General features: G+C 36.6%; 1 long non-coding RNA gene across 2 annotated transcripts; it reads right to left on the bottom strand.

The window, feature by feature from the left end:
- Positions 1–42: 42 nt before the first annotated feature.
- On the bottom strand, positions 43–10,789 carry LOC130548627 (uncharacterized). Of its 2 annotated transcripts, XR_008962063.1 has the most exons (4): positions 10,227–10,789; positions 9,935–10,048; positions 2,910–2,970; positions 43–911 (listed from the first exon to the last, which is right to left on the bottom strand). It is a non-coding gene; the product is annotated as an uncharacterized LOC130548627 (long non-coding RNA). The 2 variants fall into 2 exon arrangements; XR_008962061.1 differs by having other exon boundaries at positions 9,935–10,789.
- Positions 10,790–12,878: the final 2,089 nt, after the last annotated feature.

Here is a 12,878-nt window from a genome sequence, read left to right on the forward strand (position 1 = left end):
AGGACCGCTAGGTCTACATCAGTTTTGCAACCTGTTGCCTCTTTCAGCTCGCGCCACTGAGTGTAAGCCCGTCCGATATTGATTCGTGATCGGCCTAGTGTCGCTTCCTCCGACAAAACCCTCTTTAGTTTTTTGCAGGCTCTGCCATGGTGATGGTTTGGAGACTTGCATTGAACTAGATGGTCTCGTCGTATTGTTAGATGTTGGCTAACTTCACCCAGGCTATGAGTAAAACGTGACGTAAAGCAGGTGATGGGCGGGGCTTGTGAACCTACCCGCACACCAAAGTGTGATTTCAGCCGATAGAGGGCTGCTTAGGTTGAAGCACCGGTAAAATTCGCCCAGTTAAGAGTTGTCCTACGACTAAAATAATTTTAGAGAGATTATTTTAAGGTCGAAAAAACGGCTCGTTGTCGCTTTAAGGGAAAATGTTTTTTCCGATGATGCTGAAAAATGAGAACAGAAATACAGCAGTGAATTCTTTAAAGCACCGGCTTTCTGCAAACTTTAGCAATATACTACGATAAAAACATCTCAACATGCATTTGAGACAGATTTTGCATTTTTGATCACCCGTCTGAAATACATCATATTCTTTTAGCTAATATTAAAATGGCAAAAATGCCAAAAAGCACACATCATCATGTGATACACGATCAGTTCCAGAAGTGCTTCTGCAGTACACAGTGAATGAAGCACACAGAACTAGAAAATAAATGCCGTCCAACCTTCCTTTAAGACATCCTCTCCGGAGGATTTCAAAGCCTCTCGTGTTCTTCTGCTCGGTTGATCTCTGTGACAGATTGAAAGGGTGTCTTGTCAGCGACTTACACTCGCTCAGTCTCAGATGTGGGTGTAGGGTTAAGTTGCCCTTGTAGTCCAAGTCTTATCTTCTTCTGCTTTGCTTTGGCCTGGCAGATAAGAGGAAGACAGCTGAGATACAGATACAATCAAGGTTAGTAAATGATGGACAGTTCCAGCCTGCTCACTCAACACGTATGTGATGGACGTGTGGACAGGTTGAGTTTAGCAATCTTGAAAATAACTCGTGTTTTTTATAGGCTAATGATAGCACTGCATTCAACTAGGATGCCTATAGTAAACATTTTAAGGATTAATTCACCCCAAAATAAAAATGTCCTGTTTACTCACCCCTATATCATCCAAGATGTTAGAAATTAAAAAAGAAATTAAGGATTTTTCTTCAGGAAAATCCTGAGGAAATTTGCATTTTGGAGTGAACTAATCCTCTAATACCATTCATTACTTGACAAATTAAACAATTTAATTACAATCATTAATATATAATATTAAAATGTGAAATTGTGTTAATGGTAATGGTAATAGTAAGGCACTCAAAATGAGTTTCTGGCTTCATTTTGCCGGTTGTGTTTATACACTGTACTTTAAAAAAAGAAGTGAGCAACCAAAAATGAAATTGAAATGGTTTAATTTATATTTCATATTTATGCATCCAAAGCGAGTTGCAGTGCATTCGAGGTATATACTTATTTTTTCTGAGACTCAAACCTGTGACGCAACACTTCCTTTAAAGGAATAGTTCACCAAAAAAAGTCCCCACTGACTTTCCATAGGAATAAAAATGCTGTGTTTTTTTTAAGACAAAAATACGAAAAAGCCAATTGGTGTACTGAACACACTAAAACCGATGATCATTTTTCACTGATAATCTTTATTTTCACTGTAATTCTCGGATCAAATGATGCATCTATGCCGCAGGTAAGACGTCAGTCAAATGTAATGTCTTGTAACCAAATGTCATGATGTCAGACCTGCTTTGAAAATATCGATTTGAGAGGTCAGCACATAGCAGGCATTGCATGACTTATAAAGAAAAATTGCAATACGTTTTCTGCTAGATTTGGATGCTGACAGTGGAATTTAACAAGATCCACTGTTCCACTGACACCCAAGTAAATAATGATAGAATTTTTTGTGGACATCGGTAGTACAAATGTATTTGCTGTATATATAATATGCAAACAGTATTGTATATGTTTAAGCCTAATATCTTTCTAAAAAATCCAATAAAGGTGTTTTACTGTCCTTTTTTGTATTATTGAAGGTGCTGTGTGTGATTTTTTGGAGGATCTATTGACAGAAATGCAATTTAATATACATAACTACGTCTTCAGAGGTGTATTAAGACATTGCATAATGAAGCGTTGTGTTTGTATTACCTTAGAATGAGCTATTTCTTTCTACTAACACCTCGGGTATACTGTTGTTTCTACAGTAGACCTAAACAAATAAACTGCTCTGCAGAGCGCGTTTCGTAAATACTTTATCTCCTTCGGCAAAGAAGTGAAAACGTGACAACATCTTAGTCCTGTGTCAGCCACCATAATGCTTCAAAAGGGAGGGAGGGGTGAGCAGTGGAATGAGCCGTTTGCGGCAATTCTCAACCTCACCACTAGATGCCGCTAAAATCTCCACATTGCTCCTTTAAATATCCACGTCTTCTTGGCCGCTGAAGAAAATAACAAATCTTAAGGTATAATATTGACTACAATCAAGTGTCGTCATCTGGCTGAAGTCACCGCCTCTGGCTCAAAGCCATGAATTCACCCTTGAGCAAAGCTGCACGGTCCGAGTCACCCCAAACCAAACAGCAATTCATCTCCGTTGCTTCTTCAACTGTTTTGACCTCACAATTGCTCAGTTAATTACCTCTGCTGAATGCTGAAGTTCAAGACCAACGCTGTGTTGTTGTTTATTGTAATGAGCCTGTAATGGTTTGGAGATGTTCCTAAAGCTTTAAACACTTAATGAACTGCAAATTGTGGAACTTTAAGGAGGAAATCATCAAGCTTGATATAACAGAAAATTTGGGTGATTCTTTAGTTTTATTGAACAAAAAAGACACACCTTCATTCTGTAGGACTCACCGGACAAGAAGGGGCTCAAAGTAAGGTCGGATACAGCATGTTAAACAGGAGGAGGTCATATCTGTGTGACAAGAAAAATTAACATTGAAATTATTGTGAACCGCACGAAAACTAGCAAATGCATACCACCATACAATTAAAAAAATTTGAAATAGTCCATAACATCACACATTCTGTCGTCTAAAGATTTAAGATAGCTTTGTGTAAGAAACAGACCCAAGTCACATGGATTTAGAAGACTTGCATTTTATATCATATCACAGTATATTACATCATTTTAAAGGTTGTAAATAAGACTAAATAAGATCCCATAAGAACAGACCTGTTAAAAATACCTCATCATACAATCTAAAACAACAGCTTGATAAATAGCAAGTAAGTTATCTGAATTTGATAATAAATTATATCCAAATGAATCTAAATTTGACAGACTCCTGACTTGCTCAAAACATGCATTTAATTGTTGACAATAGCGTTGTTTCCTCGCTATTTATTGAAGCATTCTGTGTCTTTAATTGATTGCTTCCGTCACAGACATTCAGAGGCAGCTCAAGGTAACCTTTCCCTGTCGTCGTCTAATGGATTTGTTACTGCTATTGACAAGAAGAACTTGTGTTTGTGGTTTCAGTGGAGCATTTATATCTCCCTTCAGTCTCATGCATTTAAAATCCTAGAGAGCTGACAACTTACGCAGCATTTTAAGACAACGCTGAATGCTACAGTTGTATAAAAACCTTTAATGCTTTTTAAAAGCCTTTAAGATACGTTTTTAGAAATGATTTTTATTACAAATTAAATGAATCGCGAAAACTGCGTGTTTTATGCTGGGTGTAAAGGAAAAATCATTTCAGAGGATTAATATCGTGTTAGGTTCGTGTTAATATCGGATTATTGTTGTCCATGTAAACGTGGTCAGTGGTCATTTTATAAAGTTATTTATGAAACCAGTCTTTTATAGCGTGATATTAAAGAAGAAATTGTGTGTAATGCATACCAGGGTCTGTAAAATGTGTATTTTAAGTACAGAAGTGGCATTTTTTGAGTTTTGTTATTAGGGACGGCATCGTTGAGCTAGTTTTGGGTTGGCAATTGGGATAATTTTGTTACGCAGATCTGGCAACCCTGTTTCAGAGGTTAAACTTCTTATTGTCTGACATTTTGATAACATGCTACCAAGACCAAAGACCAGAAATATGTTTGACCTGGACGTCTGAACATTCTGCACTGAATTCTGCATTGGGTATTCATTGCGGTATCAGGGTCCCGCAGAGAAAACATTGTCCTCATCTTAAACACTTAACACGCAAAAATACATCAATCTAATATAGAGCTAATAGATAAAAGAGCAAAGGAGAGCGATGCAGAGATGGAATAAAAGGGTCCGTTCGTTTGTAAAAGTGTCATGACTGTGTGCGTTTCATGACAAAGTATTAAAGCGCAGAGGAGCTATCAGAGGAGAACGCAAGTAACCTTTGATGTACACTTCTTTCTCTTCTTCCTTCTCAAGCACACACAGAAGCATTATTTTGCCAGCGTCCCCCGAGACGTCCATGTAACTGAAATCTAAATCTCCAGTCAAAAACTATATAGACCCATCTCAAACACAGCAAACCGCAGAACACCAAAACCAGATCGTTCCTCTAATGATTTTTCCTGAAATCTCATCATCTAGAGTCATATCCAAATATCCCCCAGTGTGTTTGACTAACCGCAGGTGAGCCTTTCTTATTACATCTGAAGTCAGTTTTAAAAGAATTCACCTCATCAGATAGCCGCGGATTAGCATTTTTATGAAGAGGAGACTTTTTAAATGAGCATCTCTGACTCCCTTTAAGGGTTCAATCATAACAATTTTAAAAAACAATAATAATAAAAACAGACAATATGGTTCAAGTCAATTTCTTTCTTATAATCTCTTTTGCTTTGGGTACGAGAGACTTATGGACACACTGTACGGACTGTGTTTTGTTTGTGTGTTCCTCAAAATGTTTCAAATACTATTTGTATAAACCCAGAAGATTAGAAAATGTCTTTTTTATAGCTCTGGAGACTTAAACAATTTCTCGGCAATGTTTGATTTGAGCCTGAACTCTTTTCTCAGAAGTTTATGCTGTACAGGAAAGAGAAGAAATAAAAACAGATATGAGCATGCTGACATGCAGTAAAAATACACAACAATAAAACTGTTCAAGTGCATATTATTCAAACCTCTAAACTTTACAGAATTGGTTGTCATTTTGGCAAATCTGAGTTTGGGTCAAAGCTTCAGAGGTGACATATAAAATGACCTATTATCTGATCTAAGACCCGTGAGATTTTGGTAAGAGTATACATTTTTGTTGTTCGTTTAACCTCATTCATCTCTGTCTAGGAGAAAAAACAGAGAGATAAAAGGCTCTTCTCTATGAAAAGCGCAAACATTTTTTTATCAATAAACTAATTGAGTAAGCTAGATAAAAAAAGAAGTGCACAATACTACACTTTAAGTGCCTTTTTTTACGCACTAACTTTGCACTTAACATACAAAAAAGTCTTTAGAGACATCATAACAGAAGTACAAAAATATATATTTTTAGTAACTCTTAAAAATAAAGGTGCTTAAAAGGTTCTTCACCAGCGATGCCATAGAAGAACCATTTTTGGCTCCACAAAGAACCATTCAGTCAAAGGTTCTTTAAAGAACCATCTCTTTTTTACTTCTTAATAATCTGAAGAACCTACTTTCTCCATAAAGAACCTTTTTGAAACCAAAAAGTTCTTCACATGTTAAAGGTTCTTCTATGGCATCTAAGAACCTTTTGAAGCACCTTTTTTTTAAGAGTGTGCAAAATTAATGTGTGACAACAGAGCACTTTAAGTACATTATGGAAGTGTATATAGTGTTCTTAGTGCAAAGACCTTTGGGTTGTCCATGGAGCAAAAAACACAAGTTTAAATCACAATCGACATCACTAATATGACTACTGTTGTGTATATATCTGTATATCCTTTTTTCTTTCAATTATTGTTATTCATTTTTCTAACTAGTTTATTTTTTCTATTTATTGCACCTGCACTAGGAGTACACACTCAATTTTGCTACATTCAGGTTACAATGTCACGTTACAAATTCAAAATGCAGTTCAATGACACAGGTGTTCAAAAACTAGTGTCACGTTAAATTACAACGATTTCTGCGAGATTGAGTCGCCTCAAAATTGGAATAAAAATGTATATCATTGTGTAAGACAAGAAAAATATAAACCACACAACATATCTGTTTATAAATATAAAACAAAAATCTAAATAAATGATTAGACGCATACTGTCGTTTCTTCAGTTCAAGGTTCACAACCTGATTTATATTCTGTGCTTTCCATTGACTTTTATAACGTTCCTTTAAGCTGTGAAGAATCCTGATGTATCTGACTCGAGCCATCATTAGATGAACATCTCCTATCTGCAACACAGCTGGAGAACAAAAAGCTTTCAGATAGCCACATAGTCTTCATTCAATCCCAAACTACCTCCTAAACCCTTCACATTGATCTCCTAAACACAGAGAGGCCAGATAGACCAGATAGGGGTGTCAGGACATCCCACCTGTCCAGGTACGGCACAGAGGTCTTCATTGATCTGTTATCTGCTAGATGTCCACAAGTCTTATACCAAACCACGAACTTAATTATCACAAACAAAATGATCTTCTAAGCCTGTAAAACCTTGTAGTTGTAACCCGAAGGAAACAGACGGTATGGGGGGAAAGGGGTGGGCCGTGCCTAACGGTTCCGGCAAGGGCGTTAGATCGGGTACCGTCAGGTGAGACAGGTTGAACGACAGACGGCATTCTGACCTGGAGACGCATCACTAATGAGAGACGCATGACACGGTACCAGAGGAAGCACTCCTATCAGACCCAACAGATGCAAGTCTGCTCATGAACAGGTGTTTGGGATACCTGCTACTGTATGATGCAGATGTTCAGGTGACTTTGAGAAAAGCATTAGAGAATCTCGTTCACACCAAGGACGTTAACTATAAGGTTTTTAAAACCATTCAAAATTGAACTGAATAGCAGCATCCCTACCACAACTACAACAATCATGTTCAGAGTGGGGTTTTTTGTTCCTGATGAATGAGAAAACTTTGACAGGCAATCAAAATCCAGTGCATATAAAATGTAAAACTGCATAAAGAATGGGCACTAAAAGACTTATCATTATAGTTTATAGTTATCATGCTTGGTGTGAATGTCCCTTAAGCCAGAGAAGGAGAGAGACGAGTAAATGAGAAAGAGGGGACAGAGAGACATAATATGATGTTCTCTGTATTTGTGAGAGAGATTTTAAGTATTTCTCCTTGTGTAAAGGTTGTTTTAGTTTACTAAAATGAAAACTTGAAAAATGTTTCTGTTTGTGGAAATCAAATTAAATAATTGTTTGGAAAAACGTAAACTACACAAAACATTGAAATGTTTTCTTAGAAATAAACTGAAATAAGTTTAAGGCACTAAAATTATAATAAACCAAAAAATAAAATTAATCTTATATACTGTAGCAAGATAAACAAATAATAAAATGACAAAAGCATATAACACAATTGCTAAAAATGTAACTAAAATCAACATTTAAAAAATATAAAAATAAAAGCTAATGTGAAATATTAATAAAACTAAATAACAACTCTGGTATAAGCACAATTTTACTACAAATAATATGGTTAAACTATAGTTGCAAAACCATGGATAATTTCTGGTTACCATTGTTTAACTATAGTAAACTGAAAATATTTTCCTATGGATTCAGCCATATGGTATTGAATTGTGCATAAGCAGGATCTCTTAAAAAACGGTTCACTAAAAAATGAAATGCACCATTTACTCACCGTTTACATGTCCCAAACTCATATGCTGTTTTTCTGTGAAACACAAAGTAGAGATTTTCATGCAGCCTTTGCTACTCCTGGTTTCTAAATCGTTCTGGATTTATCCTGACTGATCATCTTCACCTCCAATAAAAGAAAATATTTTAAACTAAAATAAACTAAATGAAGCATCAAGAGACCTGGACATACAGCACAATAAAAACAAAAGGGAAGAAATATAATGTACCGTTATGAACCAGATGTCCCAGAGTGTATTACGACCTAAATCTAAATGGAAATGAGAGAGAGAGAGAGAGAGAGATGCACCTGTCATTGACTTTAGTGTGCGTTCACTATGTTTCACTACCTTCACGCTTTGCACATTGCATAACTCTACATTAAATGTTTCACATGCAATTTCATTTCACTTCCTGATTCCAAAAGTTTAACCGTCATGCCATGAGAAATCACTTCTATGAAAGTTCTGAATTCAATTCGAAGCACTGTAGCCATCCGATGGGACTCAAGGAAATGTGATTTGAATAGCAATATTTCTGAAATCAAGCCTGTAAGATCCGTGAAGTGAATCACTGCTGTTCCACAAGACAATTTATTCACTGTCACATTTAATGTGGTCCAAGAGTCGTGGCACCTTACGGTCTAGGTTAAGATCTGACCGAGAAAGGTACTGGCCAAACAGGAACTGCACCGTGGCATATATACGAGAATATACTGACCATAAGTGCAAAAGATGAGAACGACCTGCATTAACCTTGAGAATGTCTTGTAAAATATTTAAGTCTCAGAGGAAATCAGTCATCGTTATATTTCTGACTTTCATCATTTCTCTCCAGACGTTTGAAGAAAATCCATCAGCCATAATTGATTTATATTCTGTTGTTTATTATTGGTAACAAAAATCACTACATGTGAAACTGACAAAGTATTCAAGTAATTTATTTGGATCTGTTCTTGGCCAGTTATCTTGTTCAGGTTATTTTATGTGAGAATTTAAAATCCATAATATTAGGGATAATGTACAGGCAGCCGGTTGTTATCGCAGAAATAAACCCCGACAGTGTTGTGATCAGGACCCGACGCAAAGCGAAGTGTGATGTCTTGTACATTATTCCGCTTATTACATGCAACTTGCCAAATGAGAGAAAAACGACATGAAATGTGAATTTGAAATATTTTATGAGCTCATTTTTACCGAATGCAGACCTTCCGCTAGGAAAAGTCGTTTACTTTCGTTAAGAAACGGCGTTCAGATATCACGAACAGGCAATTTGGTTTAATCATTTGTAAATATAATGTCATAGGTTTTTTGACAAATTAAATGTAAATTTATCTTTTAATAACATGTCAAAATATTTGCTGCATCTGGGTTACCGTGTGTTATTAGTTTTTAGAGGTTGTTATCTGGGAATAAGGAACCTGCAAATGGCCAATCAAAATCAAGCATTTCAACGAGCCGTGTAATAAAGAATAATAAAGGTGCTCATGGCTCCAAAAGTAAAACAATCGTTTGCTTGTTCTTAGCAGAAGTACACAAAATTATTTTTCTATACTTCTGGAGCTGTGGTGTGACAATTTTTCCTATTTTATTTTATTATTTTTTATATTACTTTATTATTATTTTTTCATATCTTGTGTTATTTTATTTTTTATTTTATTTTATATTTAATTTTGTATTTGATTTGATTTTGTATTTTATTCCATTTTAATTGATATAATTTGTATTTTATTTTATATACATTTTTTATTTGATTTCACATCATTTTACTTTATTTTATGCCCCCTGATTGACCTTTTTGGCAACTAGATGTAAATTTTTGTTGAATTTTTGCAGTTCTTTTAACTATCAAAAAAAGTTTATGAACCATGGTCAGAGCCACAGAAATCTGCCTTGCATCAATCACATCAGGTTAACAGACTGAAACATCTGGGGATCCCAAACTGGGATGTGAAAGTGTTCATTAGCATATAACATTTATGAACATTAGGTTAGTAAATCTGTCTTGGCGAGGGTCACTGGTTACGTGATGTGCCAGCAGATTTTGTTTATTAGGATTCTGCGGCTGTTCTCTAGATCTCTGCTGTTTAATTGCTTGAAACAGCATAGCAATGTTCGTCTTGTTGTCGGTACGAACATGTCAGCATCCACCACGCCTCAGATTTACCTTTCTCATATTCATCTGCCTTCTGCAAATATTTTGACATTATTGGACTGTTGGGCTCGCTCATTCCATGCAGTGATGTATTCACAAACAGGATGATGTACACGTATACCTCCCCTAGAACACAATGAACATTTTATCAGTTATAACACCTGTCGTTTCATGCCTTGAAACCTTTTGAATGACGAATGTAATTAAATCTATAAATAAAGCGTCAGTTTTCGCCTCTGGGTTACTACACGGCACTCCTGTCAATCAATGACTCAGAAATCAATGTTCAAAGATGTTTATTCACCTTGTGGGCATTTAACCCCGACTGTGATCTCCAGTGAGCAGATTTGTGTATTTCGTACATATCATCTATTTGCATGCTGCACATACCCGTGCATTTACGCCTCCCCATCTGCTGTTTACGAGGAGCTCCCATGGTTGTAATTTGTGTGTGTTGGTGTATTTGTGTTGCCCCTCGTGTCGGTCGGCTCTCAGGGGTTGAGTAGAAAATCCCTGCCGTGGAGCTGCAGTCGCATTAACATTCTCCACCACGGGCAGACCGAGCGTTCACGCCGCAGGAGGAGAAATTCTTTGACGCTATCACTGTCGCCTTTCTCTCGACTTGTCTTTGTCAAAATGTCCATCTTCCCTCTCTCACTGGCAAGCACATTTAATGGTTCTTGACACTGATAAAGAAAGAGGTAACGCCCTCGCACACTCTGTATATGCTATCTAGAAATGACATTGCCACGCATGCTCCATTGAGTGGCTTACTGGGAAATATAGTATCTTTTTAAAGGAGTAATTCAGACAAAAAAATGAAAAGTCTGTCACTCACACACTTGTTGTTCCAAACCCATGACGTTTTCTTTGCTGTGGGGATTCGTGAAGGAAACGGACACTCTTTGTCATATAACGGAAGTTAAATGACGACTGAGGCTGTCAAACTTCAAAAGGACAAAAAAGCACAATTCAAATATCATAATAGTAGTTCACAGAACTCATTTACATAAAACAGTTTGCATCCACAAATGAGAAACGTCACAAACAAACTGCAATACGAACGCTTCAATATCTGCAATATCATATCAAATCAAAGCAAATGGCAAAGACGCTCGAGCAGAAGAAAGAACGCTGACAAAACCAGAGGACACCAGTTGTCCTAAAGGACAAAATCAACACTGGTATTGTCTGTACAGTATTCAGTATCTCCTGAAGCCCAGTGTTGGGTAAGTTACTCCAAACAAAAGTTATTAATTACTTGCATATTTAAATTAAACTAATTGACTTTTGCTGGTACAACATCCATATCATGTTGCATTTCATACAGTGAGGGAAATAATTATTTGATCCCCTGCTGATTTTGTAAGTGTGCCTGCTTACAAAGAAATGAAGGGTCTATAATTGTTATGGTAGGTTTATTTGAACTGATAGAGTTTAAAAAAATCAGGGGAAAAAATGTTATATAAAGGTTATGGTTTAATCAATTTATTTGTGATAGGATTCAAATCAAAAACATTTTCCCCCACTTTGGGTCCCCCCCACTTCTCAAACCAAAGTTACACCCTTGCGTCAGAGCGATTCCCAGCATGCTTTGTGTGGACTGGATAACGGAAGTAAATCTCGAAATAAAGTGTTATTTTATGTATTTATGTCAAGATTACAACGGGAGGAGGCTTATAATTGTTTAGTATTCTGTTCTATGCTGTAATTTAAAGAGTTGTGTAACATTAGTGATTTTAAGAGGTTACCATTGTGCATATGAGAAAAAAAATGTAGGGCGGGACTTGATTTCATCCACCGACAACTGATTGGATCGTTAAAAGGTGAAAGATTTGAATGCCAGTTTGCAATCTGTCAGTCATTGCAGCCCTGCCCTCACGCCGTTCCTAGTGAAGAGAGGTCATTTCGAGAGGGGGAAGATGTTAACGTTTTTGTTTAAAGATTACAAGTGCAACTTAGTTTTTAAAAAATAATGATGTGCACAGATAAATAATTTGTAATGAATACTTTACCAGTATGTAAAACAATTAGACTGATCATTTTTAATCTCATGCCGACTTTAATGCAAGTCAATATTGCTTTATACAAAATTGTTGAAAGTATAATGTAATGCATGCGCACAATACGTAACTGTAATTCAATTGCCCTTTATCCACTTATTTCAAGGAAAAAGTAATTTCATTACAGCACGTAGTAAACAATGCTGAAACCACACGATAACCCCAAATGTGTTTTCACTAAAGCGGTATAGCTCAATCTTCAAGTCATTTTTGTTGCTGTACCTTTAAGAACTTTATGTAAACACCCTGTTCACAGCAACAGGATTTAATGATTTCTTCTGATGGTTTTTTTTATATATGTGGCTCTGGAGAATATATGCGCTCTATCTGTGGGATCGGTAAGTTATTCTGAAGTGCACCAAGGCATCGAAAAGCACATCATGTGATTCTGAGCTACGTGATGCTCAAGTTAAATCAAGCTTGTGAGCAGAGAGACCCACATAGAAACTGTGTACAGAGAGCTATGCAGAACTCCAAAGAATTGGATTTTCTTACAGTATGTGTGCTTCTTAATGAAGTGCTCTGGCATACTCGTAGTATACGTCATATAGTTTTAAATTCTTGACACAGAAAGTTAGTGTGGCATCTGCTGATATCCTCATTCTGTTGGGTTCGCTCAGTCATTTCAGTCCTTTTATGTTTCTCCGGAATAAAGGCGTCTGATTTTACACACCTGACCTTTACAGAGGTGACAGTTTTCTGCATTGTGCACCGCAACACGTTTATAATGCTGCAGGAGGAAAACAAGAATTTAATAGGGAGCATAAAAATTCCTGCGACTGATGCATTTTAACGCCAATATATCAACGTAACCCGAACGCAACTGTCGGGGATATCCCCACAATCTCATCCGCATCCACCAACTGGTCCTCCACAAACAGACAAGCTGACAT

This window comes from Triplophysa rosa, linkage group LG2, assembly GCF_024868665.1.
Source record: "Triplophysa rosa linkage group LG2, Trosa_1v2, whole genome shotgun sequence".
NCBI classification, from domain to species: Eukaryota; Metazoa; Chordata; class Actinopteri; order Cypriniformes; family Nemacheilidae; genus Triplophysa; species Triplophysa rosa.